The sequence below is a fragment of the Mesoplodon mirus genome, assembly GCF_964341445.2.
Source record: "Mesoplodon mirus genome assembly, chromosome: 16".
Classification (NCBI taxonomy): Eukaryota; Metazoa; Chordata; class Mammalia; order Artiodactyla; family Ziphiidae; genus Mesoplodon; species Mesoplodon mirus.
Genome location: NC_138992.1, coordinates 41,291,112 through 41,308,970, shown reverse-complemented (window position 1 = coordinate 41,308,970; position 17,859 = coordinate 41,291,112). Strand labels below are relative to the sequence as shown.

The window sequence follows — 17,859 nt, the reverse complement described above, 5'->3', positions numbered from 1 at the left end:
ACTAGGACAGAGTGTAGGACAGAGTGCTGTCCTCGAAGGTGCTATGATAGCATTTGCACATGGAGCACACTCAGTCTGAAAAATTTGCTTCAACTGAGTTGAAAGGATAAGAAGGAATTATTTTGAAGATGAGAAGAAGGAGAAAATTCAGGGGAAAAAAAAATCCCCCGAGAAACAGAGGCCTGAGAGAGCATGGAATCAGAAAAGAAGCAATGAATCTGAAAGGAGAGTGTGAACAATCTACAGAGACATCACTGGAAAGGCAAGCAAGGGAGGATCATAGAGACCTTACATGCCAGGCCACAGCATCTGGACATCATCTCGACAGCAGGATCAAGGCAGGGTCACCTTTTTATTTTCTGAATATTCCTGTGTGAAGACTGTGGTTTGAAGGAGACACCATGCAGGTTGGAGACCAGCTAAGAGATTGTTGCCACAACCCAAGCAAGACACTCTAAACGACTGAGTTTGGCAACAATGATCTTTGGTTTTCCCATCTACAGTAAATTGCACAAGGCAAATTCTGAGCTAATTCCAACATTTTTGTCTATATACTTATGGACAATGAATTGCTTTCTTAATTTTCAAACATTTACTTGATTTCTGGGTATTCCAGGCAATTGTTCCTTCAGGGCTCTCCAGCAACTCTGAGAGATTAAAATTATTTATAACTGCCCAAATCACATTTTTCTCTAGAAGCTCCTTATGAATTTTTAAATTCATTAAATAATATTTATTGAACACATACAAGAGAAAAAGTCCCCTGTCAGTTACTGTGAGTTATACAAAGACAAGTAAGTCCCAAGTCCCCAGGACGTCACAGTTTAGTAGGAGAGAGTCAGAAAGAGCATCAGTTGTGAATCAAGACAGATGAGAGAAGGGCCAAGGTAGAGGTTCCAGCAGTGTGACATACTTGACTGCTGAGGAGGAAGTATGTAGCTATGTTTGGGAGGTTTGGATTAGGCAAGACCTTGAAATGACTAGGATCTCAATTAGGCAGGGATGAAGGGACAGGTGTCTCTGACAAAGTCCCAGGAGCATGACATCACTGTTAATTGGCTAGGCTTAGTCAAAGTAGAAGGTGTGCAGAGGGACCTAGTGAAGGAAAGAAAAATGGTGGATAGATCAGGAAGACCTGAAGATCCAGGTTCAGGCCATGGCAGTTGAGCAGTTTGAGCAGACATCTTCTGGAGCAACTGTGGTCCCCATGAGAGCATTCCACAAAGCTATTTGCAATGTGCCGACTCAGCAAATTATTCCTACAACTGTTTGAGTTGAAGCAAATTGAATCTATCTTTACTTTGAGAGCACTGCCTTCTTCTTCTTAACCCAAAGAAGACAAGAGTTTCCTCACCAGTAGCAGAAGTCTGAGCAAATATCTAGATGCATCCTCAGATGTTCCCAGTCCCCTCATGGCACCTGAATATGAGCCAGCTTGAGTGAGCATGCAGGGTTGTCTAGATATGTATTTCTTTTCACTGAGAGGAACCTCCATTACTTTAGACTTTAGAGGATAGGGCTGCTATTTTATGAAGTCAAAGTTTCCTAATAAAACATCAATATGTAACCTACTTATATCCAAGGGGCCAAAAGCTAAAATACACTAGTGAAGGGACAAGTTAATTTGTTGAACTAACATCCTAAATTGAATTGACTGAGGAGATCTAGAAATAAGATCAAGAATACTTATCCCCTTTAAGGGAAACTTGAGGAACCCCACCTCAAAATTATGGCAAAAGAGAGAGAGAGAGAGAGAGAGAGAGAGAGAGAACAGAAACTAGGGACCAAGAACAAAGTCTCTGACTTTAATAAGGACCAAAACAATATACTCTAGGCTGTTCAAGACCAAAAAAAAAAAAAAAACTGTTTAAAATTAAATGATGTTATGCACACTGTTGTGTTTCTTTTTTTCAGCAGCTTTGTCAAGATATAGAAATATTTTGACTCCTAATTTGATTGTATAATCTACCTACTTCATCAGATGTTAAGGTTGTGAAAAAAGTCACATGACTTTCTCATTGTTAATTTATACCTGTCCTAGATTTGTGTCTGTTTTCTTTGTTTGTGTGTTTGTGTATTTATTTTTCAGTTTCTTCATCTATTTACCATAATTGTACTTTCTTGTCAGAGAAGAGTCTTTACTATTTTCAGCTTATTTCTTTTTTTTTTTTTTTTTAATTTATTTTTTTGCGATACGCAGGCCTCTCACTGTTCTGGTCCCTCCCATTGTGGAGCACAGGCTCCGGATGCACAGGCCTAGCGGCCATGGCTCACAGGCCCAGCCGCTCCGTGGCATGTGGGATCTTCCAGGACCAGGGCACGAACCCGTGTCCCCTGCATCGGCAGGCAGACTCTCAACCGCTGCGCCACCAGGGAAACCCTTCAGCTTATTTCTTGCTTCCTGTTAATCCTTTCTTCTTCCTGTGTCTCACCTGCCCTCCTCTTCCCAAGGCCAAAATGGTGGACAGGAGGCAAGTAAAAAGGAACAAGGAGAGATATCGTGGTAAGCATGCCGTTAGAAATGGTTCCTATCTTTCCTCACACGTTTGGAATTTAGAACTATTTGCTCTATCTTTTCTGTCAACTCCCAGTGTGTTTATGACCTCATGTGAGTGCAGAATGAGACATGGAGGATGAGCAAGCTAGACCATGTTCTACATGACACACTGTTCTTTTTATTTTGGTATATAGGAACCATAGGAGTTAAAGGTTTCTGTATTCGTTTCCTGTGGCCATTATATATAACAAATTATACCACAAACCTGGTGCTTAAAACAATAAAAATTATTCTCTCACAGTCCTGCAGGCCGAAAGTGCAAACTCAAAGTATCCACCAAGCCATACACCCTCAGGAGGCTCTGGGGAGAATCCTTCCTTACCTCTTCCAGCTTCTGGTGGCCACTGGCATTTCCCGACTTCCTGTGGCTGTGGTTGTATCATTCCAATCTCTTCTGTGTCTTCACATTGCCTTATCCTCTGTGTCCTTTCTTCTGCTCAAATCTCCCTCTGCCTTTCTATCATAAGGACATCATAAGGATTTAGGGCACGTCACATAATCCAAGATGATCTCTTTATCTCAAGATCCTTGACTTACATTTGCAATGACGCTTTTTCCAAATAACATCCATAGATTTCAGGAATTAGGATGTGAGCATATCTTTTTGGAGGCCACCACTCAAAGCACTACAAGGCCCACAGAGATAGAGGTAACTTTCATGATGGCCGCCAGAGCCCTGCCTCAAAGAATCAACCATTCTCCCAACAAGTGCCCACAAATATCATCCCAAGTCTAAGTCAAAGCACTAAATTGGTTAATGTGTTTCTAAGAAAAGCAAATAGCAGTCTGCTCCTATTTGACAATTTAGACAAAGGCTATGAAATACCTGATGAGCAATTCTTTCAGCAGAAGGTAGGACATTTGAACACTAGGATTTAGGTACTTTATTTACATGCCACTTATAAACTATTTTAATATGTATAGGCTATTTTTAGTATGAAGTCTTTTGGAAAGAAATATGCTCAAAATGGTAACATTTTACCTCAGAAATGACATAGAACACTTTGCCTTCATGTACATTACATTTCAAAGGAATGTAGATATTATCCTGTCTTGTATCAAATGACCTTAAGATTTTTTTTGAAACTGTAATATAAAACATCTTTTTCTCTGGCTCTAATCCAATTTCTTTGAGTGATGTGTAAACCTTAAAATTGTTTGTAGCTCTGTGTCAGTATCCATTACTTTTGAAATGACCCCTATATTTCACATTCTATATAACATTTTCCTGTCTTCTCTGGGAATTGCAAAAGATCTTTCATAGACACACTAATTGCTTGTGACATCCACAGCCCTTTTGAACACTGGCGTTTTCTTGGTGAATCAGTAAATACTCTGTTATTTGGAGGACACATTGTTGTAAAACACCTTGCCTGAATCTAGCTTTCTACTTAAACAACATAATCCCAACAGGTCGAGTTATAGTTTCACTGCTGCCCCGGTATATTGTATTCAGTAGAGATTGCGTGTTACAGTAGCTTCAGAAACAACTCAAAGTACAAGTAATGATTTCTTTTGTGGGTATATTAATTTCATAGAAACTAAGCATTACATTTTAGACAATAAGGCTTGCAAAAGATCTCTCAAATCCATATTTTTTAAATGATTTATATTATGTTCTTCCAAAACACACCTTACTTCATTGACCTTCAAGCACATTAACGTCTGCAGAGAGATTTCTTGAAATCCATATTTCGTGCATAAAGTCTCTAATTCAGCATTTAGTGAGGAAATAGATTGATTGGTGCTAAAACATCAGCAAATCATCCACTTCTGACAGTAGATGTGCTGAATGACAAAGAAGAGCATTAAGCTTGTCTTAAAAGAAAATGCAGTGTGGCTAAAAACACTGGTACAGGGACTTCCCTAGTGGCACAGTGGTTAAGAATCCACCTATCAGTGTAGGGGACACGGGTTTGAGCCCTGGTCCAGGAAGATCCCACATGCTATGGAGCAACAAAGCCCATGTACTACAACTACTGAGCCTGTGCTCTAGAGCCCACGAGCCACAACTACTGAGCCCGTGTGCCACAACTACTGAAGCCCTTGCTCCTAGAGCCCATGCTCCGCAACAAGAGAAGCCACCACAGTGAGAAGGCCTCGCACCGCAACGAAGAGTAGCCCCCTCTCGCCACAACTAGAGAAAGCCTGCACACAGCAATGAAGACCTAACACAGCCAAAAATTAATTAATTAATCAATTAATTTTTTAAAAATTAAAAAAAAAACCCACTGGTACATCCAAGGCAAATGTTCAAAAAATAAGCACTCTTTAACACATCAATATCTGATTTACAAAGATTCCCAAATATAAATCATAGGTTGCAATCTGTCACTAGCACCATGACGATACTCAGCACTGTTTTCCACCACCCTGGCTACAGTCTGTAACTTTTCCTTCGTGGCCATGAGATAAATACTCTCATTTCCCCAGCCTCTTCTCCCCACTCTCCTGTTTCTTGCCTTTCACCCCTCACAGCTGGGTGAATTTGAAACAAGTCTTCTTTTTTCTTAGTGGGAATATATTTAACATATAAACATTGTGTGAGTTTAAAGTGTACAACACGTTGATTTGATACATTTCTGTATCGCAATATGATTGCCCTTATAGCATTAGCTAACACCTCCACTCATGAAATAATTATCATTTCTATTTTGTGGTGGGAGTAATTCACATCTAGTACCTTCTTAAGTTTGATGTTTATAATGTGGTGTTGTGGTCTGCAGTCACTGTGCTGTGCGTTACATCTCCAAGACTAGTTATCTACTAGTTGTACGTCAGGCCTTCTTTCTGAAGTGTCCACACACCTTCATCTCTCTCCATCCCTTCCTTCAACTCTTTCTCTATTACTTCAGAAATTTTTCATACTCTTTTTTCTTCTTACTTTGCTCCATTTATGTGTCAAATAAAAAGACTATAGTCATGACTGTGAAGCATAAGTGTAGCATCCATGACATTGCTAAATCAAGGGAAAGGAAAGCCATATATTTAGACACAAAACATGGCATAATAAAGGATCAGCACCTCAACCGCTGAGCTCCTTGAAACACCCACAAAGCCTTCTCTCTCTAACTTAATGTCATATGTTCCTCTGGTTTGACCGATTTGCTTCTAGTGCTGACATTCAATTAAATTCCAAACTATTTCTTACCTACTTTCAAGTTTTCTGTTTTGTGCTTTAGCACTATACATGATGGCTTTCTCTCTGTCTGCTTAGGTTTAGGGGTAACATTATAGCTTGGAGCCATGGGCACTAAGAAACCAGTAGGATGTTTTACAGGTTCAGAAATCCTGAAGTCATCTTCGCAAAAGTTACGACAGCTTGATTTCTGACACTGCCCGGCTCCCTACTGATGCAATAAGAAAAAAAATATCATAGAAATTGTGTAGGATGGAATTTCCTGGCAGTCCAGCATTCAGGACACCACAGTTTCACGGCTGAGGGCCTGGGTTCAATCCCTGGTTGGGAAACTAAGATCCCACAAGCCCCACAGTGCAGCCAAAAAAAACGAAAAATTTAATAAATAAAGTCTATGAGGGGAATTGAAAGAAAAAGATATCGTGTAGGAGGTAGTTAACCTGCAAACAAGTAGATATGTTTTGAACTTAGCCATGCAATAAGGCATGAATATAACCCCAAAATTAAAATATGGTTTTAGACAATCATAGTCTAAACAAAATAATTTCCCCCACTTTATTAGCTTATGCTTCTACTTTATATTAATTTAAAGAGAAACTTCCAACTTTGCATTGTAGAACAATTATGAGGACAATGGGTGCTTTCTTTGCCTCTTCCCTGGAAGCAAAGGCATAAAGGCATAGCTTTAAAAAGCCTATTTAATTTGTTTGTTAGTTGGGAGAATGGGTGTTAATTAATCTAGTTTTGGGAATGCTAGATAATATCTATGTTCCATTGCTTGTACATGTCCAATTAATTCCTCCCAAGGACTTTTATACAAGACTCTTCAGCCCAAAACTTCTGTCTTGGAACTTTTCAAGGTCTTTGGGGTGACCATTAGAGAAGAACACGCTTAAGAAACTATCATCTTCTTTTATTCTTTCATCCTCATAGGAAGCTGTGCTCTTCTCAAAGGTTAATGAGGTTGCAGAACCTCAGGGAGTGTGGCCAGGACACCCATTTCAATTGCTCTCACATGCTTCTCTTGTTTAATTTTTGGAAGCACAGTCTGGAGCCTGTGTTCCAAGCTGCCTGCCGCTCAGCCCACGAGGGCTTCCTTCAGAAGCTGGTTGGACCCAGAAACAGTCAGACGCCTGTGGAATCTTTAAACACTTTTCTGACAGAAGGTTTGGCCATTTCTTCTCCCGGTGCTCATTTTAAAGTTAAGCACATGAACACACATTTTTTGAATCCCAAAGAAGACTTTTAATTGATTCCCTGAATATTTTAAGGTCTATTAATTCCATTGATGTTGCAAACACTACAATTCATTCCAGCTGCTGTTCTAATCACATTCATTAACAGGCCTATTTTTACCTGCCAGCTAATATTTTACATTGCATCAATAAATCTTCAGCTTTCTAGCCAAATTGTGTATAAAACATAATGAATTGCACAACCTCCTGATTGTACCACAGGGGTTGGGTTAGCCAGCATCCCTCCTTCTGAGGAGGGCTAATCAGGTATGAAGATAAAGGTGATAGACTAAAGAATGCATATACTACTCACTTGTGACATTACAAATGTAACATGGGATTATGTCAAGTACAGGTTTTTCTTGCACAGTCTATTCATTTAATTTGTATTTTATATTATAAAAAGTGTAAAAAGAACATAACTGGTCACTCAGATATAGGTGAAAGATCTTATAGTAGGTTAAAATAACTCATATAACAATGTCCTCTATGAGACACAATTTTTTTTTCAGTAATGCTGTTTAGTTTGGATGTATCCATTTATGGTAACTTTCTCCATCCTTGTGGGCTGGCGTTAGGCATTTCTGAAAAAATGGCCCAGAATTAGGTGTGTAGCATGTGTCAGTAAAACGTAGAACAAGTAAATAATCCACATGGTAAACCAACTGAGTATCTTGGGTTGGGATCATTTGCTGACGCTATGTGCACTGAAAGAAGAGGAAGCAGAAAAGCTCATCGATAGAGTTCAGAGTTAGATCTCTCCAGATGACTGGTAAATATTCTGTCATTAAATTACAATTCAGAGAAATGTAGAATTACAATAAAGAGACCACATGGACGTGACTCCTAGCTTTGTTGCATACAAGCTGTGAGCTTGGGTAAGTTAATTAACCTGTGTGAAATCTACATTCTTCTTATACACTATGAAATAAAATCCTGCACATAAGGAACTTAAAACAGTGCCTGGTGTATAATAAGCCCTCTAAAAATGTAAGCTAAAAACAGTTGTATTTTGCATTCAACTACCATTGTTTCTCTTAAATTGGGTTTTATATCATAATAAAAGCCAAAAATCCTTCTACCAAAGCCCTAGTTAAATCACTTGACTCCCACCTTGTTACCTCTTCATAAAAACCTCATTACCCTTCTGATATCATCACTTCTACTCTCACACTCATTTAACTCCAGCCATCCCAGCCTCCTAGCTGATATTGGAAGATGTTAGGTACAATTCTACCTCAGAGCGTTTCCATTTACAAATAGAAAATACCGTGTCTACAAATGCTCGTCTATAGATTTCTTCCTAGATTTCTTAACTCTTGTAGATCTTTGCTCAAACCTCAAGGTCTTCCCTGATCACCCTCATTTAAAGTTGCAACCATGCTTCCCAACATTTCATATCATCCTTCCCTGCTTTGTTTTTCTCTGAAATACTTATCATCATCTGATATACTATGTTTTGTTATTTATTTTTACTTTGACTGTCCCCCCAATAGCAATATAAGTTCTGTAAAGATAAGATTTTTTCTGTTTTTGAAAGTAAGGTAAGAAGAAAATAGTAAACATGAAACACAGAAAGTCAAAGAGGCAGTGCTTAGAATTAAGATACAAGACAAAAAAAAAAGCACAAAACTTGAGAGGGTAGTAAATGGAGTTAAAGTATTTCAAGATCATTATAATGTCAAGAAAATGGATAAAAGAATCAGGCAATATTAGTTTTGGATAATTTAAAGATGCATCTTGTATTATTCAAGATAACCACTGAAAGAATAGTAATTGTATAGCTACCAAGCTGATGTTGATTGGGGGGAGGAGGGCAAAGATAAGATATTAAGAAAAATCTACCAAAAAAATAAGGCAAGAAAGAAGGAAAACAGCATAAAGAAGGTTAGGTTAATTGAAGATGAATATAAAATAGGAGATTTAAACCCAAAATATCAGTAATTATATGCTCCTATTAAAAGACAAAAGTGGTCATATTGAACTTGTAAAATTTACTGTTTGCTGATTATAAATAATACATCTCAAAATAAGGAACAAAAAGTTGAAAATTAAAGGGTGGAAAAGATACAACTTACAATCTTTTTATTTTAATGGTTTATCTTTATTACTGTTGCACCATTTACACAATTACATATAATTTCAATACATCCGTTGTATATTTTTTTTGTTTTTTTAATTTTTTTCCATTTTCTAATGAGTGGTGTGCTGGAGTTGTGACACCGGATGGAAGAGAAAACTGGAACTGTGATGAATGCAGTTTTTTTTTCATTTCCACTGACCAGTAAACAGAACTACAGGTGCACCCAGCCATGGACATACATTAACTGGTCATGAGAAATCTAGGGAGGCTAAGTAGGATGAAAGAATGTTTGTTACTCCCAAAAAGACCTGGGGAGGAAGAATGGAGTATTGGCATCAAGATACATGTGAACAGGCTAAGCAGGCTGTCTGAAAGTTGGCATTCATCCACAACATTAAAAAAATTTCAAAATAAGAAAAGCTGTAAATGAAAAAGAAAACAGAAAATGCTGCCTTCATGAACATCCGATTGCCTCAGCACAGGCCCTGCAGGCAGAATTAAACGCATCACTCCCAACTCCCCTTGCAGAAGACAAGGTGTTCTGATCTTAGTGGCAGAGTGCATGTAACAGCAGTTCAGGTACAAAAGATGTACTGTACCTTCAGACATTGATCTTTAAAATCCAGGACTGATTGGTAGAGTTGACTGAAAATATATTAGGTATTTACCCACAAAAATACTATTTGGATTCTCCCAACACCCTCCCTCCCTTGATAGGACCACATGCTTGTTCTTGGGCAATACATACCATTACTTCCAATTTGAAACAAGTTAGTATAGGAGAGAGACAGAGAGACAGAAAGACAGAGAAAGAGACAGAGAGACAGGTTGTTGTTAAGCAGTATTCTTCATTTCAGGTTTGATCAGAATTAGCTGCCGGGGTCTCGGCAGGTTTGACCTCGTCTGTGGGGGCTGCGGGGGCTTGGCCTTGGGCATGGAACTGGGTGCTTCCGTAGCTGCCAGGTTCTCCGTGGAGGATGGGGCAGCCTCAGTGTTGCCGGCTTTTGAGTATGAAGATGGGGCCCCGTCACTTTTTGTCTCCTGTGCGGCAAGAGCTGCATGAGCCTGAGGCTTTGTGGGTTCCTCTCCCTTCTTGCTCTTGTCATCCTTGGTGGGGGCCAAGGGCTCCGCAGCCTAGGTCTCTGAAGCTTTGGGGGCATTGCCACCTCCAGCTGGCCGGAGGCAGCTGCCAGTTCCTGCTCAGCATCCTTTGGGGGCTCTGGCTTCCTCTCAGCTCCCTCCGTCTGCTCCGGCTCTGCCTTCAGAGTGTCTTCCTTGGCCGCCTCTTTGTCTTTCTCACCTTCCTTGTCTTCAGGCTTGTTGGCAGCATCCTAGGCAACCTTCTCCAGCTTCTCCTCCTTGTCCTCCTTCACGTCTGGGGTCTCTGCAGCACCCTGGGTCTCATTGTGCTTCGGGTTTTCTTCCTCTTCTGTCCCAGCACCTTTGGCCTTCTTGTCTTTGTCCTTGGCCCTCTCATCATGCACATTGTACCCCTTCATCTTGCTCAACTTGCCTCCCATCTTGGAGTTCAGGTCTGGGTTCCTGTGCTGCCCTGGGACACTGGCGGAGGCTCTCTCCCTGGCTCTATGGTGGAGACTGGACCTAGGAGTGAGTTGGAGTGCTGCCACAGCCATGGTCACCACAGACACTACTGCCACCCACACTTGCAATCTTAATGATTGTTTAATACAAAAAAGCTAATTAAACTATACTAGTATCAAAATAGATAAAACACATAACTAGAGACAAAGAGGGAAACATAAGAAAGGGTCAACCATTTTAATCCTTTCTTAATTTGTGTTTACCTAATATCACAATCTCAAAATATAGAAATAAAATATAGAACTACAAGGAGAAATAGAAAAGCCAATAATCATAGTAGAAAACACAATCACAATTTTCTCAGTAAATGATAGAAGTAGAAGAAAGATCAGTAAACATTTGGAAGATCTGAACAGTATGATTAATAGACTTAAACTAATTGACTTATAGAAAACAGTACCCAAAAACTGCAGAATACCCATTCTTTTCACACACACACTATGCATTGTTAAAAATTGACCATATGCTAAGTCATCAAGGAAACTCAACAAATTTCAAAGGATTTTAATGATCAAAACATGTTCTATAACTACAATTCTATTAAACTTAAAATCACTAACAAAAAAAACCTAGAAAATCTCCATATATATATGAATTAATAAGTATACTTATTATTTGACTAATTTATGATAATCAAAATATTGTGGAATGCAGCTAGGCCCATTCTCAGAGGGAAATGCAGGGTATTCATTACAAAAGAAGAAAAGATGAAATCAAAAAGCTAAACATCTGTCTCATGAAGTTAGCAATAGAACAGTGAAATAAACCTAAATAAAATAAAAGAAACTGAAAGATAAAAATAGAAACTGATATAACAGAAAACATACATAAAATAGACAGGATTGACAAGACCAAAAGTCGTTTCATTATAAGAAGCAATACATTTGAGAAACCTCTCCAAGGCACAGATCAAGAAAAAAAGAGAAAAGTCACAAATAATCAATTTAAGTTAGAAATGGAGAATGTCAGAAGATATTTTTTAAAATGACAGGACAATATTGTGAAAAAGATCTTAAGAAGATATTGTTGAAACTATAACAAAATGCTCACCAGTCCTTTTCAAAGTGGTACTGGCAATCGTTGTTAATGTAATAAGACAAGAAAATTAAATGAAAGGTACATAGATTGGGAAGAAAGACATAAAACTGTCTTTGTTCACAAATGACATGATTGTCTATGTAGAAAATCTCAAAGAATCAAAAAAAATAATAAACTTCTGCAACTAATAAGCAATTACAGCAAGGTTGCAGGATACAACATTAATATACAAAAGTCAATTGCTTTCCTATAAACCAACAATGAACAAGTGGAATTTAAAATTAAAAACACAATATCCTTTACATCAACATCCCCAAAAATGAAATACTTAGGTATAAATCTAACAAGATATGTTCAAGATTTATACAAGGAAAACTACAAAACTCTAATGAACAAAATCAAAGAACCAAAGTAAATGGAGAGATATTTCACGTTCATTGATAGGAGAATTCAATGGTATCAAAACATCAGTTCTTCACAACTTAATCTACAGATTCAAGGCAATCTCATTCAAAATCCCAGCAAGTTATTTTATGGTTATTGACAAACTGATTCTAAAGTTTATGGGAAGAGGCAAAATACCCAGAATAACCAACATGATACTGAAGACATTATAAAGCTATAGTAATGAAGACAGTGAGGTACTGACAAAAATAATTCACAAATAGATCAATGGAACAGAATAGAGAGTCCAGAAAGAGACCCCCGTAAATATAGTCAACTGATCTTTGACTAAGGAGAAAAGATAATATAATGGAGCAAAAATAATCTGCTTAAGAAATAAATAGTGCTGGAACAACGAGAGATTCACATGCAAAAAAACAAACAAAGAAAAAAAGAATCTAGACACAGATCTCTCTTTCCAAAACTTAACTCTAAATGTATCATAGGTCAAAATGTAAAATGCAAACTATGAAACTCCTAGAAAATATCATAAGAGAAAACCTAGATGACCTTGACTATGGTGATGCCTTTTTTGATGTAACACCAAATGCATGATCCATGAAAGAAATAGTTGACATACTGGGCTTTATTAAAATTAAAAACTTCTTCTCTGCAAAAGACAATTCAAAAGAATTGGAAGACAAGCCAAAGATTGGGAGAAAATATTTGCAAAAAATAGAACTGACAAAGGATGGTTGACCAAATATTTTGTTAATGAAAATATACAAAGAACTCTTAAAACTCAACAATAAGAAAACAACCAGGTTAAAAAATGGGCCAAAGACCTTAACAAACACCTCACCAAAGATATGTAGATGGCAAATAAATATATGAAAAGATGTTCCATTTCATATGCCATCAGGGAAATGAAAATTAAGACAAAAATGAGATACTACTACAAATTTTTTGAAAGGCCCAAATCTGAAACACTGACAACAACAAATGCTGACAAGGATTTGGAGCAAGAGGAACACACATTTTTTGCTTATAGGAACACAAAGTGGTACAGCCACTTTGAAAGACAGTTTAGCAGTTTCTTACAAAAGTAAACATACTCTTACCACACAATCTAGCAGGCATGCTCCTTGGTGTTTACCCAATGGAGTGGAAAACTTATGTCCTCACAAAAAAACCTACACATGGATGTTTATAGCAGCTTTATTCATGATTGTCAAAACTTGGAAGCAACCAAGATGTCCTTTGGTAGGTGAATGGATAAACTGTGGTGCATCCAGACAGTGGAATATTATTCAGTGCTGAAAAGAAATGAGCTGTTAAGCCATGAAAAGAAATGAGGAAAACTTAAATTCATATTACTAAATGAAAGAGGCAAATCTGAAAAGACTACATACCGTATGATTCCAACTATATGACATTCTGGAAAAGGTAAAACTATAGAGACTATAAAAAGATCAGTGGCTGCCAGGGGGTGAGGGTCAGGGGAGGAATGAATAGGAAGAGTACAGCATATTTTTAGGGCAGTGGAAATACTCTCTATGATACTGTAACAATGAATATATATCATTATACATTTGTCCAAACCCATACAAAGTATACAAAAAGTGAACCCTAAAGTAAACTATAGACTTGGATGATTACGACGTGTCAATGTAGGTTCATCCTTGGTAATAAATGTACCATTCTGATGAGTGATAATGGAAAAGACTATGCACGTGTGGAGGCAGGGGGTATATCAAAAATATCTATACCTTCCTCTACATTTTGTTATGAAACTAAAAATACTCTAAAAAATAAATTATTTAAATATATATAGTGAAATGCACAAATCCTAAAATAATTCGAAGAAATAGGAAAGTAAGAATAGTCCTATAATTATTAAATTTATTAAATCAGTAAATAAAAATCTTTCTACCAAGAAAACTCCAGATCCAAGTTTTATTGGTGAAGAAATAACTACAAAGCTATACAAGCCCCTTAGAGAATATAAAAATAGTTCATTTTTATAAGACTAGCATGATCTTGATGCCAAAACCTGATAAAATCATTATAAGAAAGGAGAATTATGGACCAATCTCATTCATGAGCATAGGATTCCAGTAATACAAGACTCAGTATTACAAATATATTGGTTCTCCATTCGATTTTCTATAGAGTCAAAGAAATCATATTTAAAACCCCAACATTTTTTTCTGAGGAAACTGACAATCCATTTCTAAAATTATATGGAAATGCAAGTAGCTAAAAATATGCAAGCTCTCTTCAAGATAGACAAGATGAGAGAAGTTGCTCCACTAGATAGCAAGATTTATTATAAAGCTACTATAATTAAGAAATATGATATTGGTGACAGTTTGACAAATAGACCAATGGAATAAAAAAGAAAGTCCAGAAATAGATCCATAAGTATACAGTCACTTGATTTATGACAACATAACAATGCAATCAGAGGTAAAAGGATAGCCTTTTAAGTAAATGGTGTTGAGTCAGTTGGATATCCTTGTGGGAAAAAGGAAACTTGACTCCTACCTCCTGCCAAACAAAATATCAATTCCCAGAAGATAAAGGCAAACAGTAACACTTTAGGATATAAGAGAATGTCTTCATTACATTGAACTAAGGAAATATTTTTTAAGCAACACACATGCCACAAAGAAAGAAAAATCACCATAAAGTCTTTGAATTGGACTACACTAAAACTAGGAACATTTTTCATCAAAAGATAACATTAAGAAAGTGAAAAGGCAAACCATAGATTGGAAGAAAATGTTTGTTTTATATCCATAAAACCAACAACAGGCAAGAATATATAAAATACTCTGAGAGCTCTTACTGTCCAAAAGAAAAATGGGCAAGAGACTATAACAGGCACTTCACAAAGAGAATATCTATGTAAGGAAACATACTCAACTTCATTAGTAATCGAGAAAATATGAGTTAAAACCCCAGTGATATGCCACTATGTAATTATCAGAATGTTTAAAAGAAAGAATGATGCTATAGAGTATTTGCAAGAATATAGAGCAATGGGAATTCTTATACATGCTGTTATGAATATAAATTTGGAAAACAGTTTCTCACTATGTGCTAAAGTTGAACTTAAATAGAGCCCATCATCCAACAACCCCATTCGCAGATCATATACCCAGTAGTAGTGGATGCATAGCAGCACTATTCAAATTAGCCAAATTTGAAAAGAACCCAAAGTTCACCAACAGAATGGATAAATAATTTGTGGTGCATTCATTCAATGGAATAATACACACCAATAAAAATGGCCTATCTACAGTTACATGAAACAACATGGACAACCCTAACAAATACAATGAGTAGAGAAGCAAGACACAAAATTACACAGTTTGTGTCTTAGCCTGTTTAGGCTACTATAACAGAATACTCTAGACTGAGTGGCTTAAACAAAAACCATTTATTTCTTACAGTCTGGAGGCCAGGAAGTCCAAGATTAAGTTGCTAGTTGCTAGCACATTCAGAGTCTGAGGCTCCTCTTCCTGGTCCACAGATGGCTGTCTTCTCGTTGTGTCCTCAAATGGAAGAAGAGGTGAAGGAGATGCCTGCCTCTTTTAAAAGGGCACTAATCCCATTCACAGTGGCTCCATTCTCATGATCTAATCACCCCTCATAGGACTTGCCTCCTACACCATCACTTTGGGGATTAAGTTTCAACATATGAATTTTGGGGGGACACATGGACACAAACATTATCTATAGTGCTATATAAATCAACTATATAGAGTTCAAAAGCAAGAAAAACTAAATTATAGTATTAAGATTAAAGAAGTGGAGGAGGGAAACAGGCAAGAAGTGGAGGAGGGAAACAGGCAAGAAGTGGAATGGACTAGGAAGGGGCTATCTGAGGTGATGGCAAACTGTCTTTCTTGACCCCAACCGTGGTTACACAAGCCTTCCAATGGTGATGATTCACTGAGGGGCACATATGCTTCTGTGCCCTTTTCTTAAGTGTGATAACTTCACATAAAATGCAGTTGAAGTTCTGTAATAATATCTTTAAGTTTTTATTTATAGGAATTTTATTCTCAAATATAATGCATAAGAATATTAAAAATTAGGTTCAAACATTATGAAAGCAGAAAACTGAAAACAGCTTAAATGCCCATCAGTAGGTGACAGGTTCAGTAAGTTATAACACATCCAGGAACATTGTGGACACTTTAAAAAGAATTGTACTGATATGGGACAATCTTCCATATAGATTTAAGCAAACAACAAGCAAGAGACATAGAACCATGTGCAGAGCATGCTATCATTACATTTGTGTGTAAAACTGAGGTGGAGGATACATGTATGTGTTTTATATGCATATAATGTTTCCGGAAGAACAGGTGAAAAATAAAACCCCATAACAGTGGTTGTCTTTGAAGTGGGGAATTGGAACACCAGAGGTCACTGATGGGAAGGAAACTTTCTTTTTCCTGTACCTGTTGGCATCATGTGAACATAATCACAAATATGTTACCTTTCAAAATAATATATAAAGAGGTGAGATATATTTTTTAATAAGCTGAAATAATTTTGAGAGCTCAGTTCCCAATTATTGTTGCATTTGGATATTTGCATAGATCAAAATGCACTTTCTTTGGGAAACTGACACAGCATGGAATAGAGACTGGGAACAAGTGTCCATGAGGGGAAACAAGGGAGGCTGAAAGACAGGGGTCACGCAGAGATGTGTCTGAGAAGCCAGGTCACATGGAGAAGTTCCCCGGTCTGAACAGGGCTTGCAGCAGGGATGAGCTAGGCAAGGCCAGAGAAATAGCCAAGATGCTCAGGTCAGGGAAACCAGACAATAGCAAATGCATGAGAGGCAAAGGGCCTACAGAAGGGAGACTTCCCAGGGTGGGAAAATGCCTGTGACATTCGCTGCTTGCTCTCAGGAGCCTGACATTGCTGGCAGAGTGAAACGAGCCAAGAAAAAGAAGAAATCATGCTCTCACCTACTTATTTGTATTGACCCAAAATATGACCATCCCAAGAATGAAGTCTTTGTCTCCTCCACAGTACCCATTTATAGTGCTGTGCACACAATGGTCTTAAAAAGGAGCTGTTGATGCACCCCATTTCCTAAAGTATAAAAACGTAAACTTTCCTCCCAGTGGCTTAGCAGGTTTCTAGACCATCAGCCTGGCAGTGAGCCTGAGCCACTGGCTGATGGGCAAAAGGGTACATAAAAGATACCAGCCTTTGATTATCTTTGCCTTATGCCCCTGAACTGATCATTCCACACTTTTTCTGTTAAACAGATTCATCCTGTTAACAACCATCATATCAACATTTCACCCTTAAAATTTGTTGAGGGGATGTAGGTTTTGTAGAATAGATTCCAGGGTATCAGCTGCCATACTAAGTGCTCTGTTACATTCATCTCCAGAACCCTACAGACTCCCACAAGGGCAGAAAAGCATGTAAGGGAAGAAAACTGAACAGAGGTATAGTGCCAAGGCCACAGGAGATCCATTTTCCAAGTTATATTCTAGCCAACAGGGTCCTTTTGCCATTTAACACATCTATACCTTCTGTATTGTGATGCCAAGTTTATTCTCAGTGCAGATTTCTGTAAATCACATCCAAAATATGATTTGGAAAAAAATGCACCTTCTTATGAGCCCACTGTGTACTTGAAAGACCCAGTGCACAAATCATTTGCACCTGTACCATTTCCATCCAGTTCTAAGCTAATTTTAAAAAGGCTCTGAAAGCCTGCCAAGAGCACATGTGCACAGAAGATAAAATGTAATAGCAATTAATCCAATCATCTCTGATTTAA

The 17,859-nt window shown here is 37.7% G+C and overlaps 1 pseudogene across 1 annotated transcript; it reads right to left on the bottom strand.

The window, feature by feature from the left end:
• Nucleotides 1-9,867: 9,867 nt before the first annotated feature.
• LOC309791708 (brain acid soluble protein 1-like) lies at nt 9,868-10,610 on the bottom strand (annotated as a pseudogene). The gene has a single exon. The product of its transcript is annotated as a brain acid soluble protein 1-like (transcript).
• Between the last annotated feature and the right edge of the window lie 7,249 nt (nt 10,611-17,859).